Source organism: Arvicanthis niloticus, chromosome 12 (genome assembly GCF_011762505.2).
Source record: "Arvicanthis niloticus isolate mArvNil1 chromosome 12, mArvNil1.pat.X, whole genome shotgun sequence".
NCBI lineage: Eukaryota > Metazoa > Chordata > Mammalia > Rodentia > Muridae > Arvicanthis > Arvicanthis niloticus.
The window spans coordinates 59,891,592-59,910,029 of NC_047669.1; the positions used below are offsets into that span (position 1 = coordinate 59,891,592).

The 18,438-nt window shown below is 36.3% G+C and overlaps 2 long non-coding RNA genes across 3 annotated transcripts in view; one reads left to right on the top strand and one right to left on the bottom strand.

The window, feature by feature from the left end:
• The window catches only part of LOC143444078 (uncharacterized), a 36,956-nt gene extending 23,884 nt beyond the window's left edge, over positions 1 to 13,072 (bottom strand). For both annotated transcript variants that reach the window (XR_013113621.1, XR_013113622.1), the window contains exon 1: positions 12,938 to 13,072. This is a non-coding gene — a long non-coding RNA (uncharacterized LOC143444078). The remainder of the gene's footprint in view (positions 1 to 12,937) is intronic.
• A 104-nt stretch (positions 13,073 to 13,176) lies between these two features.
• Positions 13,177 to 18,438, top strand: part of LOC117717887 (uncharacterized) — a 364,914-nt gene continuing 359,652 nt past the window's right edge. Inside the window, exon 1 of the long non-coding RNA XR_013113620.1 lies at positions 13,177 to 13,236. This is a non-coding gene — a long non-coding RNA (uncharacterized LOC117717887). The remainder of the gene's footprint in view (positions 13,237 to 18,438) is intronic.

Sequence of the window (18,438 nt, forward strand, 5' to 3'; positions counted from 1 at the left end):
ACAAGCCATTATCATTTCAAGCCCCTCATTTTTAGCCCCAGCTCTTGGGAGCATTGATTTACCCCATCTAGAATATGTTATTTGACTGTGTCTCCTGATGAGTCTTCCTTCAGTCCTGTGGTAAGGTACCTGCTATTCCTTATTTATTTGGAATATTATGCAAAAAACATTTTTATTGTAACGTTCATAACTTTCATTAACATTTTCTTTTATCTTCATCCAGCATAAAACATGTAGTTTATATTATATTCATAAATATATGTAGAGAAAGGAAATTCTCATTCCTGTTTTTGTTTGTCATTTTTCCTACTTTTCATTATCTTTATGTCTTTATACCTTTCCTAGACTTTTGTTTATACTCTTGTATGTATAGTCATATGTTAAATTGTAACTTTCTTATTCATTATTTTCTCTACTCCATTTCTCTCTTTACCACTTATTTTCATTGTTTTGGAAGGATATTTTTATTTCACATATGGGCAAACTATCATTTGTAGGAAATTTCCCCCTTACTACATATTCTCTGCTTCTCTGAATTATTTGGCTAGTTTCATTTATTTTGTTTTGTATTTTCTCTTGGATGGAGTCCCAGTGGTAAGCCCTGGCTCTTTAACCACATTTTTGAATGAGAAACTAAATACTTGATTAGAATTTTTATTTAAAAATAGGCTTTCACTGCAATAGTTGGGTGGCAGCTGGCTTCTTTTCATGAGCATGACACATGAATTTCTTAATCACAGGATATTTTTGTGTGTGGCATTTATTCTCTCTAGAGAAAAATTATCAATATTCTTCTTGGAATATAACTGTGCTTGGCCTTAACTTGGGTAGCACAGTCCCAAGTCAATTTCTGGCACCCATGTGTATTCTTCTTATGTTTTGAGACCATTGTGGGTCAAATTGCCCAGAAATTGTACTTCTTTTTACTCTTAGTAAAGTGAGAGATGATATGTCCGTTCTTACTGCAGATTTAATCATAAGTAGGTACCTCTAATCCTTACCTTAGAGTGTTTCAAAGTCTCTGCAGCTCTTGAGGCAACCATGGATGGGACAATGCCCAGGTGTTCCAACATCTGAACCATTCATGGATCTGCTACATGTACATGCTTGCTTACATTTAGTAAGTATCCCCTATTTACACTAGAGCCATCTGCCTTCTACTGTCCTAAGTCAAATACTACTACTTCACCTTCTTAAAGCATTTACATGCTGTAGTTTGAAGTTATAAAGTCTTTTCTGATTTTATTCTTTGACTATATTGTCATAAGCAGATAACAACTCCTACCATTTGCCCATGTGCTCATTCCAGAGCCTATGAGTATTTTTTACTTTATTTAAAGAACCTCCACAGATGTAAGTTTATAATTCTGTGATGATGTTATTTGAGATTAACCAGGGAGTTCCTAAATTTCCTCACAAGTGTCTACACGGGTAATTGACACACACATGAGAAGATGATAGGAAATCTAAAGTTGGAGTCAGAAAGCAGGATGATGTGATCACAACGTATTCTGGGAAACTTGGGAACAGCCAGAAGCAAGTAGGGCTAGAGAATGGATTCTTCCCCAAAGACAACATAATTTTGCTATGAAGCTTTCGGTCATCCAGGTAAAACAGATGTTACACATCTGTCTCTAGACCAGTGGCATAATAAACTTTTGTTAATTTTGGCGCCAAATTTGTAGAAAACGGTTATGGCTGGGAACAAACACAATTTGCATTAAAAATTTCTCTTTCTCTTTTATCCACCAAGGAATGTGTTCAGTCACTATGATAATTAATTTTAATTGTAAAGTTGGCACCCTTTCAAATTACCTCAAACAGAGTCTTAATGAGGGATTGTGTAGAACAGGTGTGCAGGTAGAAATCTCTATAGTGGCTTGTTTCAGTTATGTATATCAATATAGGAAGATCCAGTCCATTGTGGCTAATTTGGTGTTTGGAGTGGGTAAGAAGAGAGAAAGCAAGCCAAGTACTAGAAGCATGATTGTGATTATTTCTCTCTGCTTTTGATTGTAGATATGATCAGCCGTTTTCATGGCTGTCATATTGGTTTCTGTGCTGTGACAGACTGTAATCATGTATTTTGAGCTTAAACAAACCATTTCTTCTCTATGTTGATATTCTTTAAGTATATTTTGTCACACAGATAGAAATTAAGTTGGGACAGTCATCTTGTTGAAATGTTGTATTTCAAGTAGCTCTAAAAATTTTCAGACACCTTTTCAACTATGATATGAATTATGTGTACACTCAGTGCTCTGGGTGCTATTTCAGGGAACTAACCTCAGCACTGTCTGTGTTTATTCCTCATGTCTTTTCACTATACTGCCACATAGCAAGTTGATCCTTCAATTTCCTTCTCTTTCTTTTCATTTTCCAGTAATGTGTCTCACACAGGCTAAGTGTTAGGAACTGTAGCAAGCTTGGAGTATTATACAAACAAATACCACAGTTTTCCCTCCCTAGGTGGAATCACCATCTATTTATTAATATAAATGAAGAAAAATAGCATGACTCCTTTGAAACATAATACCAAAGAAAGAAATAAAAATGAACAATTAAGCTATAATCTCTTAATGCATAATTAGGTGCATGCACAGAAGACAGTGGCTTCAAAGAATGTATGAGTAACCAACTCTGCACTATAGAAAGACATTTATTAAGCAGTGCTGAGTGGTGTCTAAAGGGACAGGGAAATTCTTCTTAGCAATGTGGCTCTATGTTAAACAGGATGATATCCTAGACATACATTTTTTTTCCTGATGTGATAATGGTAATGATGATGAAGAAGAGGTCGGTAAAATCTTTTTAGAAACTGTATTATTTTATTTGAGTGTATATGTGTTTGTGTGTCCGTTGACATTCAGGCTCTGATAACTTCTCAAGTTTATATACACAGTAAGTGAATATTTGATAAATGTTCACATATTGGAACATCAAGACCTTGTCCAAGGAAGTATAGAGCAAGGATCTAGAAAACAGTTTGAAATACTCTAAGACAGATTAGAGTCACCTACTAAAATTACCTAATTGAAAGAACTAATATCATCCTGAGTAACCTAAACCACAATAATCCCAATCTGTGATGTAAGTAGAACAGACTTGGTACCAAAATTGACATTGTATAATAATGTACAAATATTGTGATTAATAGAGATAAAAGATTTTATGGAAAGGAATTAAGTCTGTGTTAAATAATGTAGATTGCTTAGCATGTCAAGAAATTTAGAAGGCCTGAATCTTACATTAAAGGCAGGAACATGGCAGGTTTTTATAATACTATAAAATTATACTATTATTTAATATATTAGAACGACTTAGATTTTGTTTTTCTCTGAAAACAGGAAAAATGGAAATTTTACATAGAAAACATGTCATGGTTCTACTTATAAGGAAAGGAACTGGCAGGGTTTTTGCTATTTCACTACTGAGAAGCTGCAAAATCAGACAAGAGTCTCTTCCAGAAGACCAGGCGAGATCAACATGGAAATGACCCGAGTGAAGGAGGCAAAGGGTTAACTGGGAAAAGCGCTTGTGAGGAAGGTCCACTGGATGGGGTGTGGGTACAGGAAGCAGCCAGGGCAAACATCTGTTCAGCTTCCTCATTCTTCTTCCTTTTTCTAACTTTACAAACCATTGAAACTTATCAATAGGTAGATGACACATTAAAACTTTCTAAGAATTTATTTCATTTCTATAAGTATGTATAAGAGTTTCTTGGGATGTGTGCCCATGTGTGTATGTACCTAGAAGCATAGGATAATATTGAAGCTAAAGTTACAGGCACCTGTATGTCCTTTACAAGATAGTGCATACTTAAAAACAAACAAACAAACAAAAAACCCCAAAAAACAAAAGGTGAAATACCCATTCCCCCAGCCAAGCATCAAACCTCTTATAATTTCAACATTGCTCTTGAAAATGAATCCACGAAGTTTTAACAAAGATGGAGGATCATTTCGTGATGTCTGCACCTTAGAAGCAATCGACAATAGACAGCTAGTGGGTTAGGGTGGCATTTTGAATCAGAATGACCCAGAATAGCCTCAGGCATTTAAATGCTTGGTCTCCAGTTGGCAGAATTGTGAGGCCTTGTTGGAGAATGCATGTCATGGCTGTATATGGGGAGTACAGTTCAAATTTCCATTCTCTGTTCTTTTCTCATATGATAGCGAATCAGACTTATGCTCATCTACAACTCCAACAGGGCTGTGCAGTTTAAATTCTGTTGGCTATCTAGTATTGGTTAATATATATGTATGTGTATATGATGTATATGTATATATATGTGTATGTGTGAGTGTGTTTATGGTTAAGATATTTATATATTATATAACCAAATAAATATATATTATATATTAGCTACATATAAAATGTATTATATATATTATATATACATTTATATATAATATATGAATATATATTATATAATACATATAATATATCTTAAATATATTATTAACTTAATAAATATATATTTATTTAATATATGATATAAATATATATTATATATTTATTTGGTTAAGATATTTATATACCTTTCTGATACATGTGATAGAATCACTTTTATGTCATAAAAATCTTTAAAATTAACTTAGCTGGGAATTAGAGCAAACAATGGCAAACAAGAAAATAATTTTTCTCAGGTCTAATTAGATTGATTCACTTATCGGAAAAACAGCTTTTAAAAGTGGAGTCAACATGTTTTCTATGGTTTATAAATTTCGTGTTTAGTCCTGACCTCATGGATTTGGGATCAGGGACTCAAGGACAGCAGCATGCTGCTTATGATAAATGTTTATGATAGATGCCCTATCTTTGCACATTAGATCCCTTTGACATCAGAGCCCCATGGTGTCAGCATTGCACAGGCTCTTTCAGGCCAACGGTGTAAGAAAACTAAGTCAAATTCACAGCCACATTTATGGAAGTCATGTCATTACTGGCAATAACTTCTGATAGACACCTTCCATACATTTTCATAAATTTCCTGATTCAAATCTGGATCATCATAAGGAAATGGATATAACCTTTACATGTGCAATAGTTTGTTTTGGTGAGTCTTCAGATCTATACTTTACCCTTTTAAGAATGAATATTTTGATACTGTAAGGATTTGTGCACCAACCTCTCCAAGGAGAATGATTAGGAGAAGGAGGCTATGGAGAAGAAGAGCTTGATAGCTCATCCTGCCCACATTCCATAGCATGTGGCCTGCACCATGTCCTAAATTGCTGCCCAGGAAGCCTTAATTTCAGAGATGTTACTCTGCTAGTGCCAAATTAGTATTTGTGTTTGAGCATAGTGTGGCTTCCGTGGTTCTCTGTGAGTGCTCTATAGCAGACCACACTTGTTTCTTATTAAACCTCTAATTTATTGTTCTCAACTGAACCTGTTACCACTCTGCCTTCCTAGATCTGTCCCTGAATGTAAGCAAATTTAGTCATGCAATAGCAACAGCGATGTCTTGAGTAGGTAGTCTATCGATGCAACCATAAAGTAGGAACTCTCAGCATCTTACATGTGATCTGCCACAAACTGGGTAAGGACTCCAATTCACCTCTGGCTTTATAAAGATCTTCCTTTAAGAGGGTCATATTGACCCCTTCATCGACTTCTTTTAGATTCAAACTTTAACTCTACCCCTCTCTTCACAATACTAGAAGCACGTGATGCTTTTTCACAGTGTGAGATTTTTGCTTGTTCTCCTGCATTGCACAAATGTCTTTAATTTCTTCTGTCTGAATCACCTTATTCTTTTCCAGCCACTGTGATGACCTCCAGTTCATCTCCACTTCTGTACTCTTCTTTGAAAGCTGTACTTTCACGTATCTAACAACTCGTTTCATAGTCATTCACCTAAATGCATTTTGCGTCTCTTCTGGAGCTCTGCTTCCCCTGTCTTCCTAGCCCAGCCCTCATTCTCACCTGATTTAACTTGTTTTATATATACAGGTCCATCTTATTCTTTCTCTCTTCATATTTACTTTTTTATTGGTTATTTTATTTATTTACATTTCAAATGTTGTCCCCCTTCCCCGTTTCCCCTCCACAAATCCCCTACACCATCCCTCCTCCCCGCTGCTTGTATGAGGGTGTTCCCCCACCCACACACCCACTCCCACCTCACCGCCCTGGCACTCCCCCACACTGGGGCATCAAGCCTTCACAGGACCAAGGGCCTTCCCTCTCTTTGATGCCAGATAAGGCCATCCTCTGCTACATATGCAGCTGGAGCCATGGGTCCCTCCATATGTATTTTTTGGTTGGTGGTTTAGTCCCTGGGAGCTCTGGGGGGTCTGGTTGGTTGATATTGTTCTTCCTATGGAGTTTCAATCCCCGTTCAACTCCTTAAGTCCTTCCCCTAACTCCTCCATGGAGGGGGTGTCCCTGTGAACAATCATATTTACTTTTTAAAAAACTTGTTTTTTGTTTTTCCACCTTTAAATAGCAGCACACAGGCAACTTGTCTTACATATTTGTTGTCAAAACAGTTGTCTTACTGAGTGCTCTTGGACCACCTGTTCCAACTCACTTAATGCCCAGCTCCTTATATTCGACTTTAATGTGCAGTGTTTCTGTGTCGGCATGCTTGCTTTTTTCTTCTTTGTGCTTTTGTTCTTTTAAAAAGCAACCTCACCCAAACCCCCACTCTTCACCAATCTGGTAACACATGCACCAAGACGGCCCAACACTGTCTTGCTTTTCCTCTGCTGTCAGATCCCGTGGGACACAGGCAGACAGGGAAGGTCTCAGACATGAGTTATTTTAGATGGTCTGGGAAAATCTAATTAAAGGTCACAGCAGTGCATGCTGTGGAGGGGTATTTGTCACTGACTGAAAGAGATGACTCTTGCCATATGCTCTCAGAGGAGCAAAAGGCCGAACACATAGAGGAATATGGTTTTATGTATGCACTTAACATTTTTCCTAATGATCTAAGTAATCGGGTAAAAGTAATGAAATGTAAAACAAGAGAAAAGTTTCTTGTCAGTTTTGAATGAATCATTGAAAGTGTTGATTGACCAGACTTTGGAATGTAAAAAATCAAAAATAAGTTGAAACTTTAAAATGTATAATAAAAAATTTTTAGAATAGTTAAGATATCTAAAGTAGTAATGCCTGCTCCCTCCATTGTTTAATGCTTCTTCTTTATTAAAACACATTTAATTTTTTAAAATATTATAAACAAATAGAAAAGCAAAAACAAAAAATTGTGCAAACATAGACACACTTTTCTGAGGATAGTTTGATGCTTGATTCGTTTCATAAAGAGCTGGTGAGATGGCTCACTGGTTATGGACTCATTCTGCTCTTGGAGATCTGAGTTTCTTACCCAGTTCCTATGTACACTAGCTCACAATTGCCTGCAGCTCCAGAATATCCAACACCTTCTTATGTACTTTGTGAGTATATGAACTCATAACTACATATGCTCACATGTACACATATTTTTAAAAAGATTGCCACTTATTTTTTAATGTATATAATAAAGATGATTTATGAGACAGAAGAAGTCGTATTCTGCAACCAAAAATGCTTATATTTTTCACAATATATAATGGCACATCATTTTACCTGCAATTTTCTATAGGCTACCCATTCAATTGTCATGAGCTGTTGCAGTGAGTATAAAGGACGTGCATGATGCTCTTACATTTGAAATAATCTTGAGAATGGATTAATTGTACCCCAAACACACAAACACTTGGTGTTAAAATAACCAGATAAAAATAGAACAAATCAACAATTTTGGGACCAATAACAAATATAAAACTCTGATCATAGACTGTGTAGAAAGTAATATGATACCAGATAAGACACAGTCAATGGTATCACTGTGTAGCTGGACCAGGGAAAGCTCAGTCTAATGAAAGCATTAGGAGGCTTAGGAGATGGCTCAGTGGTAAAGAGGTCATGCTGCCTCTGCAGAGGCCCTGAGCTGGGTTCCCAGCACTCACGTAGGGAAGCTCACAAATGCTTGTAATACCAGCTCTAAGTGATCCAATGTCCTATTCTGCCCACTGAGAGCACCACATTCACAAACCCACACATAATGGCATAAAAATACATTAAAATATATTGTCTAAAATTATTTTAAAAGAATGTATAAATGCAAAAAGGAAAAGGGGGCATGGGATAGGGGTTTTCTAAGGGGGGGAATGGGGAAAGGGGATGGCATCTGAAGTGTAAACAAAATATCTAATAAAAAAAGAAAAAAAAGAAAAGAAAAAAAGAGAAAGAAACAGAAAAAAAAATATTGTCTAAAAGTATAGTTGGGCTAGTGATGTACTGCAGTTGATAGACTGCTCATCCGGTATGCTAGAAGCCCTGGGTTGATCTCCAACATTGCAAAAATCAGATATGGTGGTGTTCACCTAAAAGTCTGGCACCAGGGGAAAAAAGAGGTGGAAGAAGGAGAATCACAGGTTCAAAACTATCCTAAGATACATATTGTGTTCCAGGCCAAGCCAAATTGGTACTCTGTTCAAGGTCAACATGACACCCTGTCTCCAAAACAAAAGCAACACACACACACACACACACATACACACACACACACACACACACACACACACACACACTATAATAAATACAGTAAGTGAGGAGAAATTTCAAGTGAAGAACTTACAGAATTAATTGCTCAGGACAAGTGTATTAAAGAAGCACCCAGGTGTTAAAAGATTCTAAAACGCATAACAAAAAATGTCAACATTTCACAAACAGTACTCAAGAGGGAGAAAAGAAAAACTACTCATCTATGGTATCAAGTTACCTTTCCGCTTAAAGTTTTATACTTCTTCAGAAAGTTTTAGCAATTTACATTTTCCTAAAAATGCTGTCCTTAATTTAAACCAATGCCAGTGAACATTTATTAACATGGACATTTCATAGCATTTCTTAATTATTATCTCTCTTCTAAAAGATGGCCGATTAAAACCTGGAACTATAAAATAGCTTCGGTTTTTCTGCTTTTACTTAGCTATTGTTTCATCTTATAATTTTAATGTGACTTTAATCACTTTAATTATGCAAGTGCAGCTTATTTGTCCTCTTGCCACATATCCACTTCTTTATTTTATGTTTTTCTGTTCTAAAAATTTTAAAGAATATCACCCAGACAATATTTTTTGTATATTGCCATATAATTATCTTGTTTTATTGTATTTAGTTTAAACCTTTATTATTGTTATTATTATTATTAAGCACTTGTATAAGTCTAGCATGTTGTGTGTTGTGTGTGTTTGTGTGTGTGTGTGTGTATGTGTGTGAGAGAGAGAGAGAGAACGAGCTTGGCTTGAACACTTGAGTAGTGCAGCACATTGAGAAGGTTATGCTCCAACTCTATAGAGTCAGCCCTTTGCTTCCAACATTACGTAGCTTCTATGGATTCAACTCACCTCATCATGATTCCTGGCAAGTGCGTTTACCCACTGAGCCATCTCACTGGCTCAGTCTTTGTTCTTCTCTTTTTAAACCACAACCTTTAAACTTCCCCATTGAATAGGATACATGTCTTTGTGAATATTAAAATGCCTGTTTTCATCTGTGCAATTGATGATTTTTCTGTTTATTGCTATCCCTCTGATTTTATTTGCAGTGTTTCACATGGGCCTTTATGTTATATTTGTTCTCTCTTTGCTTGACTCTGGATTAGACTGGCTTTGTCTAAAATTATGCTTCTAATCACACAGCACATGACGTGTCCCTATAATCAACTTCTAGCTGGTTAAATCACCTTATGATGGTCCTGTTAGCTGAGACACTGGTATGTATACTCCAGAGTGAGACTGAGAAGTATCTATATGGTCCAACTAATTCCTAATGTATGTATCCTGTGAACGCAACTTTGTTTCACAGTATTAAGAATTGAAGCTCCTTAGTATGTGACTCTATTGACATTTATGAAGAAATGTACAAAAACTCTCTTGACTTTTAGATACATAGGCTAGAGACCATATTGATTTCCTTACTGTAACAGTATCAATTTTACATGAGTGACAGATGCTAGTATATAGCTCAGTGGTAAAGAAGTAATGTATGGCTTTGATCCTCAATACTCCTGAAACCAATGAAATTAAAAAATTAAGATTAACCATTAGAATATTAAATTTATCTTTGCCTTTGGGATTCTTGCCTGCTCTATTTTTCTCTCTAGATACTTTAACCAAATGTTGGCTGAGTTTAACTAATGATTTTGGACTGCTCATAAATTATCATGAAAAGTTAAAAATTTTTGATTTTTGCAGGCTAGAATCAAACCATAGACCTTGTTAATATCAAATAAACATTCTATTATGGAGTTACACCCTCAACTCCTAGAAATTTATTCTATTAATATTTTTAACATTTTATTTCTTTTTCTTCCATGAAAAAGTGATTTTCTTCTAGACATTACATATTGTGAAGGACAATATATGTAGATACATAATATAATTTTTATAAAAATATTAACATGCAATTTTATGGTTAATATATTATATAATTCTTTTCAATTATACCTGCATAATTTAATAATAGCATATTGGAACTTATTAGTTTAAATCACTAATTGGAATGAATTTTTAATTTTTCAAAATGTATTCTAAGTTTGCACCTCTAAATACATATGATAATTTTACAGTGTTAAATGATTCAGGCAGTAGAAGTAATTTTGAAATTAAATGAATTGAGCAGCCCATGATCTACCATGTTGGATAGAGTCATCAGAAAGCATCTAGGATGGCATTCCTTTCCTCCACAAGGTAAAGATGAGAGTTGACATGGATCAAACTGACAAACTCTTTCCAATAGTGTCTAGGTAGTAATCTTTCCTAGAGTAATACCAGATTTCAGCAAAGGGGACTATTTTCATAACCTGTGTGTAATTCAGAAAGGTCTATGGCCACATAAAAACCTACAAACTGGCCATAAAAACTACATTATAGCCTGGGAAATCATCAAGGCCTGTTCAAGTTCTGGCGAATGTTTTATGCTGTGTATGGGTTATTAGTGACCTTCCTGAACTTGCTAGAAAAATCCTTATTTCATGTGCACTGATGTTAAGTTACAATAGGGGCCAGATATTGAAAGTGGATGATGGTAGCCATCTAAAGTATAAAGCTGGTTGCCTTTGTTGACTCTTAAATGAGCTGTTCATCTTGAAAGAAAGGAATGAGAAAACTATGAATTTACAACACGAGGTATGGGGTAATGATGAGGGGTAGCAACCCCAGTGGCCTTGACACCCTTCAAGCACTAAATAGGTTTGTCATTTTCCCATGTCTATATTTCAAGGTCTATTTTCCAGTGGTGCTCAGGTTCAGTATGCAAAACAGACATAATGGAATCACAGACAGATGTCCAACAACTTTTATTCTTTGTTTTTTTTTTAAAACTTATTCAGAGACTATATACAGACCTATCAGTGACTTCATGTTTCATATGTGAGAAAATGGAAACCCCAGTTTCTGAACTAAATCTGGAGCTAACTTTGCCACTTATAATGGTATTCTCTGTACTGTTTCTGTACTTTCAAAACTTCTGCTCTATCTATCGGAAAGTGTTATTTAGTTGCTAATTTTATACCTTGTTCATTTTAATTTGTCTATTTTATTTGTTTTCTATTGGATAACAGCTGATTAGAGCTAACTCAGTTTGCTAAGTAAAGGATGGTGAGGCAGATGAAAGACCTGCATCCAAAGGACTTTCCCAGGCAGTGCCAATTTGGATGATGCCATAAATGCCTGTGGAGTGACTTAGTAAATCGGGTGAAGGATGGAGTGTTGGGCATCTATCTTTATCTCTGAATGACAGCTACTGCGAGAGGGAAGGGTGTCTAATCTAATCAATATATAAACATGAGCGCTTTAATTTGGTTGGGTCATTCAAAGAAAGGGTTTGCTTTGAAGTACAATTACTTGATACCTCCTCGTCACAAATTTGATGATGATGACAACTATTCTTGTTAAATGTTTTTGAAGACTATGAAAACTTAATGTGTAAACTGCAGATGTGGTTTTACAACGTCACATTTTTACTTAGTTTTTTTTTTTCTTACTAATTCCCAATTAAAATGGACTAAAGTGGAGATGCACTTTTCTGAGCTGGAGCAAATTATAGCTAATATAATTCTGAAAATAAGAGACTTTGTGAAGTTAATTTGGCATGGAATCTCACCAGAGGTTACCATGCTATGCCATGTCCTCAAAGTGAAGTCATTCCCTTAGGTACCAAGAACTTTGTCGATAGTTGCATTAAAATTAATTAAAATTAATTTTGCATTAAAATTCTTTAAAAGTCTCAAGGAAAACCATAAATCTCATGCTTAATACCCATATGATACAAGGGGTGTATGTGCTGCTAGCCACGTGATTGTCTATATGACCACTTTTGTCATTTCCACATCAGCAGGCATATAATATAAAGGAAATGAGTCACAATTCTGTCCTAAATGCTGTTTGATCTAAGGCGAAAAAGCATTGTTTTGAATTCATTGAATTAAGCAATATCTATTCGGAAAGACCACTCAGGGGTTACCTTTGCTTTCCTTTACACCTTTAGTACATTTACTATTTAAAAAAAAAATATTTCTAGAATTCAGTGTCTGCTCGGCTTTGGTTATCTAAGCTGTAATAAGTAGCCTTGGGACCCCTGAAGGCACACCCCACACACTTATGCTGTGTGACCTCAGGTCACAAGTAATGGCTGCAAGCTAATTGATGGAGAAACGCTTGTCTGGCAGGGCCCCTTTGCGTCCTGCCTGTACATTCCGAAGTTCTGTGAAAAGAAGCACTAAGCGCTCAGCCACGCAAGGCAGGAAAACAGAGGAAGTTTTTGCATTCTGATTACAGCCCGAGTTCCCTGTAGTGAGACTGCTTTTCTCCACCCACTTCTCACCAAGAACTCCTGAACTTGAGGGTGGACGACTTAAAGCTTGCTCCCACAGACTCACCTGAAAAGTGTTCTGCTGCACGTTCATTGAACCGAAAGGCCAGATCACCTATGTGAGGCGGTGGGTACCATATGGAGATTATATTAGAACTTCAACAAAGTGCACAGCTGCAGCCGGCAGAAGCCAGCTCTCGGGCTGACAGGCAAATGAACCAGATCGTGGACGGGGCCTCTGGGTGGCAGCTCCGGCCTTTTGGTCGTTGGACAACTATAGTCAGAACTGAAATGAAACAGGGGCAGAAAAAAAAAAAAAAAAAAAAAACCCACACTTTTGCTCCACGCAACTGTTGCTTTCACATGGTGAGTGCAGATTTAAGATGTTACTAAAATATTCTTTCCGGGTTGTAATAAAAGTTAAGAAATCTGCTCTGCTTTTTGGGGGGTCGGGGGGTAGAGAAACAAGTCATCAAGAATACTTAGAAATTCCGAAGCTCTGTGGCTTTGTCTCTGCTTGATTTCACGTGATATTTGCAATCCGAGAAGAGAAGAGGAATACGGTACTTGTAGCGAGCGTCCTGTCTGTTCTTTCTCTTCCAGATTTTCTTTTGTTTAAGTCCTGCTTTTCTGCAACCAGAGTCAATATTGATATAGGCAAATCATATGTGGCAGGGATGAGGAAGAAAGAAGAGTCAGGATATGTGTAAACATTGCATTTAGTCCAACTTCTGTGTCACTGGGCTCTGGCTTCATGATTTGGTACCTTATCTCAGGAATACGCAGCACAGTCCTATGGAACGAGCTTTGTGTGAACGGTCCTGGCCAGGAGAAGGGTCAGGGCCTGTGTTTAGCAGACTGCCAGCCAGGAAGGATTGCTGTTGTGCCCTCTTATTTTTAATGTAAAATAGGAAAGAAAGTACATTTTTCCCCATTGAAAAGTAAGTGTGCTTTGATTTCCCAAGCCCCTTTCCAGCAGTTTATGTGTATTATTCCCGGGAAGGATTCTTTAAAAGTCCTTGAGTAGCAGCGTGCAAACTTCTTTTGTTCCTGCTGGTCCTGTTTGCTCACATTGTGTGCTAGCAACTTTGCACAGATTTCTTTTTGAAGAATCATGTTGCAATAATGCAGAGCAGTTTTTGTTTCAGTGCAAATACCTTAGAAGTTAGTAAGGTCATTGTGTCCTAAAATTAAACCAACTAACCAAGCACAGTGAAAAACCTTACAGTATAAATTGAGAATAATTCCTTGTTTAAACATAGCTTAAATTCTATTTTAAATATGCTTTGTTGTTGTTGTTCAAAGAAAATCTTAGTTTACCAGCATGCCTAGGAATGTGAGCAGAGATCTATATTTTTCTTATCCCAACTTTTCATGCTCAGAATTACATTTGTAGCAAGTGCTAAAATACATTTTCTGTTGTTCACTTCATTAGAAAAATCAGTTTTTACTACCATAATATTTGCAATTTATATTATCAAAAAGTATGAAGTGTCTCTATCATCCATTTGTTGATTTTATGAAGTTCTTAGGTTTGTGCATCACAATTCTTTAAACCCTTTCCAAAGCAGAATGATATTTCAGTTTTGTCTACTTAGCTTTAAGCACAGAATTTATGTGGGGGTACATATCTGGAATCTTCTCTTTGCTAAAGTCAACCAAATAGTAAACCAAAAGAAAACCAGTCAGTCTGAAGCTGCAGACCCGGATTGAAAGGGAAGGGAACATTTAAGGGTGTCAGGATGTGATTTCATTTCCAAGGTAAATGCATTTCTTGAAGCGTTTCTTAACTGTCTTTGCAAACTTTATGGAAACCTGCTAACCCCTGGCAGCACTGAGCCCCAGTCTTGCGTTTTGTACAGAAAATTGCAATTATGCCTGCATTATGCACAAGAAAGACAAGTTCACCCTGTCATGTGACCTGAGCTGTGTTATCAAAGCAAAATGTGGCAGACGCATTCATTCCTGAGAGAAATAAGTTCATTATGTCCTTGCCACCTGTTACATTCACTCTTTATCCTTGTGGTCACAGTTCCTGTTTGTTCCTGCTGCCAGAAAGGGTTTTTTCTTTTTTAAGAGAGAAAAACAATGTTTTTTTTTTTTCATTTACATGTTTTGAAATAAAACTGTGTTCTTTTCCCCCAAAGCACCCGGAATATATTTCATAAGGCCTTTTGTTAAGTCGAAGTGAATAGCAAGAAAATGTGTGCATTGTTTCAAAAGCCTTGGACATCTCATAATAAATAAAGCAAAGGTGTAGCTGAGGATTTTATGAAAAAGATGAACCTTTTGAAGATTACGATTGAAAAGAAAAAGTATTCCTTATTATTTCCTCCAAACCAATTAAAAAACTAGAAATAGGAAAGCACCTTCATTATTGTTTTTTTAAACCACAGCTCAGAAAGTCAGCATGGTACAGGGAGGGGCTGCAAAAGCGTGAGGTTCCCTCTGGAAGTGGGTGAACTGCAATGAACAGAAGGTGGAAAAGGCTACTTAGCTTTTAAACATTTAATCTGAAATTATTACCTTTTATCATTGATGGTCCTATGTACTTAATGGTGGATTGTAGAGAACTTTTTGAAAGTAAAATCAACTATAACATCATTTTAATTCTATGTTTTTAAGTAGGTGCATATCTTTCTTTAAAAAAACGCTAATCTTCCCTTTATCTCAGTTTTTTCTTCAGCTAAAAGGAAACAGTTGTTGTATGTTATAGTCGTATTTCTTATTTATATAAAGAGCACATGTGTGTGTGTTCCCTACAAACATATATTCATGTTTTATGCACATGCTTTTAACATCTTAAAGCAATATCCTCCCCTCTCTAAATGCCATAATTAATTTTATGCTTGAGCACATTAGAGTCTGTACAAGAATACAACAAGTAAATACAGAAAATGAAAATAAAATGTCTTTTGACCCTGCTGTATAAAGCAAGGAGAAATGGTGCTTTACCAAGGGGAAAGAGTGATACAAGGAACTTGCAGACCATCTCACAAGTCACTCGCCAGGCACATTTTTTACTTGTTGGTGATTAACTGTCCTCCTGTACAGCAAAGCAGAGTGTGCATTTCTTATTTGAACTTTGAACTTTGAACTTTTGGGTTCACATGGAGGATTTCAGAGTGAACTGAACACGTGCTGATGTTCTCCACCTCTGTGATCCGCTTACATCTTATGCTCATTACATCTCAGGTTCCTTCTTGACCACTGTAGACATTATAGCAGTGAGGCCACATCTGCACTGGTCAGGATGGGACCACATCACTGCATTTGTATGTCAGTTGGCCTGTGGAATTTAATTGGAAGGAGATTTATCCCATCCACATTATGGGTTCTCAATGGTCTTTCCCCAGAGAACAGTGGTATTTATTACTTTTCTTTACCTGAAAGATGAATAGGAATACTCTTCATCTTCATAGCTACTTCAGCTGTGAGATTCTTGTCTTTTGTGAGAAATAGAAAACTCGAGGCTTTTTCTTTTCCTTCTACACTCCTCGTGTAACTCTCTAGAAGTATATGTTAAGGTTTCATGATGCAGGATATAGAAGTCTGAAAATCTCTTTCATCTTCTTTTATATATCTATTTGTGCTATGCTTTTGGTAGATTACTAAGAGATACCTTCCAATTTGCTAATTTCTTTTTTTTTTTTTTTTGACAATGTGTGCTATATAAATATATAGAATGTATTTTACCTAATCTTTGTCTGGGGAGAATTCAAATAGATTATTTTTCTAAGAGAAATGTTTATTTCATTAATTTTACCTTTATACTGGTTACATATTATACTGGTTCTTTAAGGATCCTATTATGCTTATTCTGAAGTCATTATGAAGTGGCTTTGCTATTTCACCTTTAAAGTGACTTAAGAGATTGCATGTGTATGTGCATGCAGCCTAGAAGACAATGTTGAGTGTCTCTCTGTGTTATTCCTTACCACATATTCTGAGAAAGTCTCTTAATACACTTAGAGATTTCTAACCAACAAGAGTCTTGAGTAGTCAATCCCCTGAGGATACTTCACCAATGCTAGAACTATCGTCACAAGCCACTGTACTCAACTTTATATCTGAGTACTGTGGATACAAACTGATATCATCAAGCTTTTGCACGAAGCATTTTACTAAGGAGCCCCTTCTGCAGCCTCTAACCTTTTAAGATTATTCTCTTCTATGTTGGGATTTTGGTTTGTTGACTCAAGTTAAACGAGATTGTTAAAATTCTTACTGTTGGTAGACCTTGTATACAGGCCTAAGGCATTATGGGTAGCTTTCTATGTGCTGTTCCAGCCCACAATCTTGGGTAATGAGCATATCTTAGCTGTAGTTAATGAGCACTTTCACACAAGTTCTGGCTGCAAGATATAGCTCATTCTCAATGCTCCTTAAGAAATTTCTGGGGCTGGAAAGAAGCAGATTATCAGTTAAGAACACTTGCTTCTCTTGCACAGGACAATTCAGCTACCAGCACACATATGTGGGAACTAAAACCTACGTGAAATTCCAGCTTAAGAGCATCCAATACCCTCTTCTGGCCCTTGTGAACAACTGCACTCATGTTCACAAACTCCTATACAGATAGACACAAATACATACACATAACTAAAAAACAAATAAGGTTGTCAAGTGTATGCAATGACTAAAGATATAGGAGTGGATGCAGTCACTCAAATTCTGTAATAACATCCTCTGTTTTCAACAGAAATCTGGCACTGGATATTGGTAGGGCATTGTGAGAGAAATATGCCAACCCTATGCAGTCTAGTTTTCTTGAAAGTACAAGGAGTTGCATCTTTCATTTCAGGCATCAGTTGGTGAACTGTAAATCATTTGTAGTTTATATTTTGGCCTTTGTTTGAATATCCCTTTAATTTTATGTTATCTCTGTTATTGTGTTATGCTAAAAGCAAAGGCAAGGGGTCCTTATCACGCCGTCTTGACAAGATTTTCATCAAACAGGAGCTTTGGAATCAGAACATGAATTTAAAGTCTTTCCCAGTCATTAATGATGTCACTTTAGGTGAAGCCTTCTATGTATTTAGATGTTTCTATTTGTTTCTCATATAAAGTATCAATGGGGCCGCTTATCTCATAGGGCTGTTGTAAGCATGGACTTAGGAAGTCCTGAATGCTGTGCTTGGACATGCTATACATGCACATGTGGATTGGGAAAATAACAAAAGCATAACCAAATCCAGGGCTACCTACTAGTAGTGAAGACCAGCAGGTGGAACTGCAAACCAGTTTGACTATTGTATTCTGCATGAGTACACATCAGCATTTATGATATCTACAGAAATTTCCAATGGACACCAGGTTTCATCTTTAACAGCTCTATGTCACTGCATGCTGTTGTTACACTATCCATGAATCCAAGTAAGTGTAAGTGAATGTTACTCAGAAAGTCTCAGTAAAACAAAAGACTTTCAGATGACCTCGGACATTGTTTTTATTTGTTTGATTTTTATCTCTGTGTTCAATTGTTTCTTCAGCCCTATTATTTTCTTGTTTTTGTTTTGCAGTTCTTTGAAAATTCTGGATATTAGCCCTTTGTCTTAAGTAAATGTT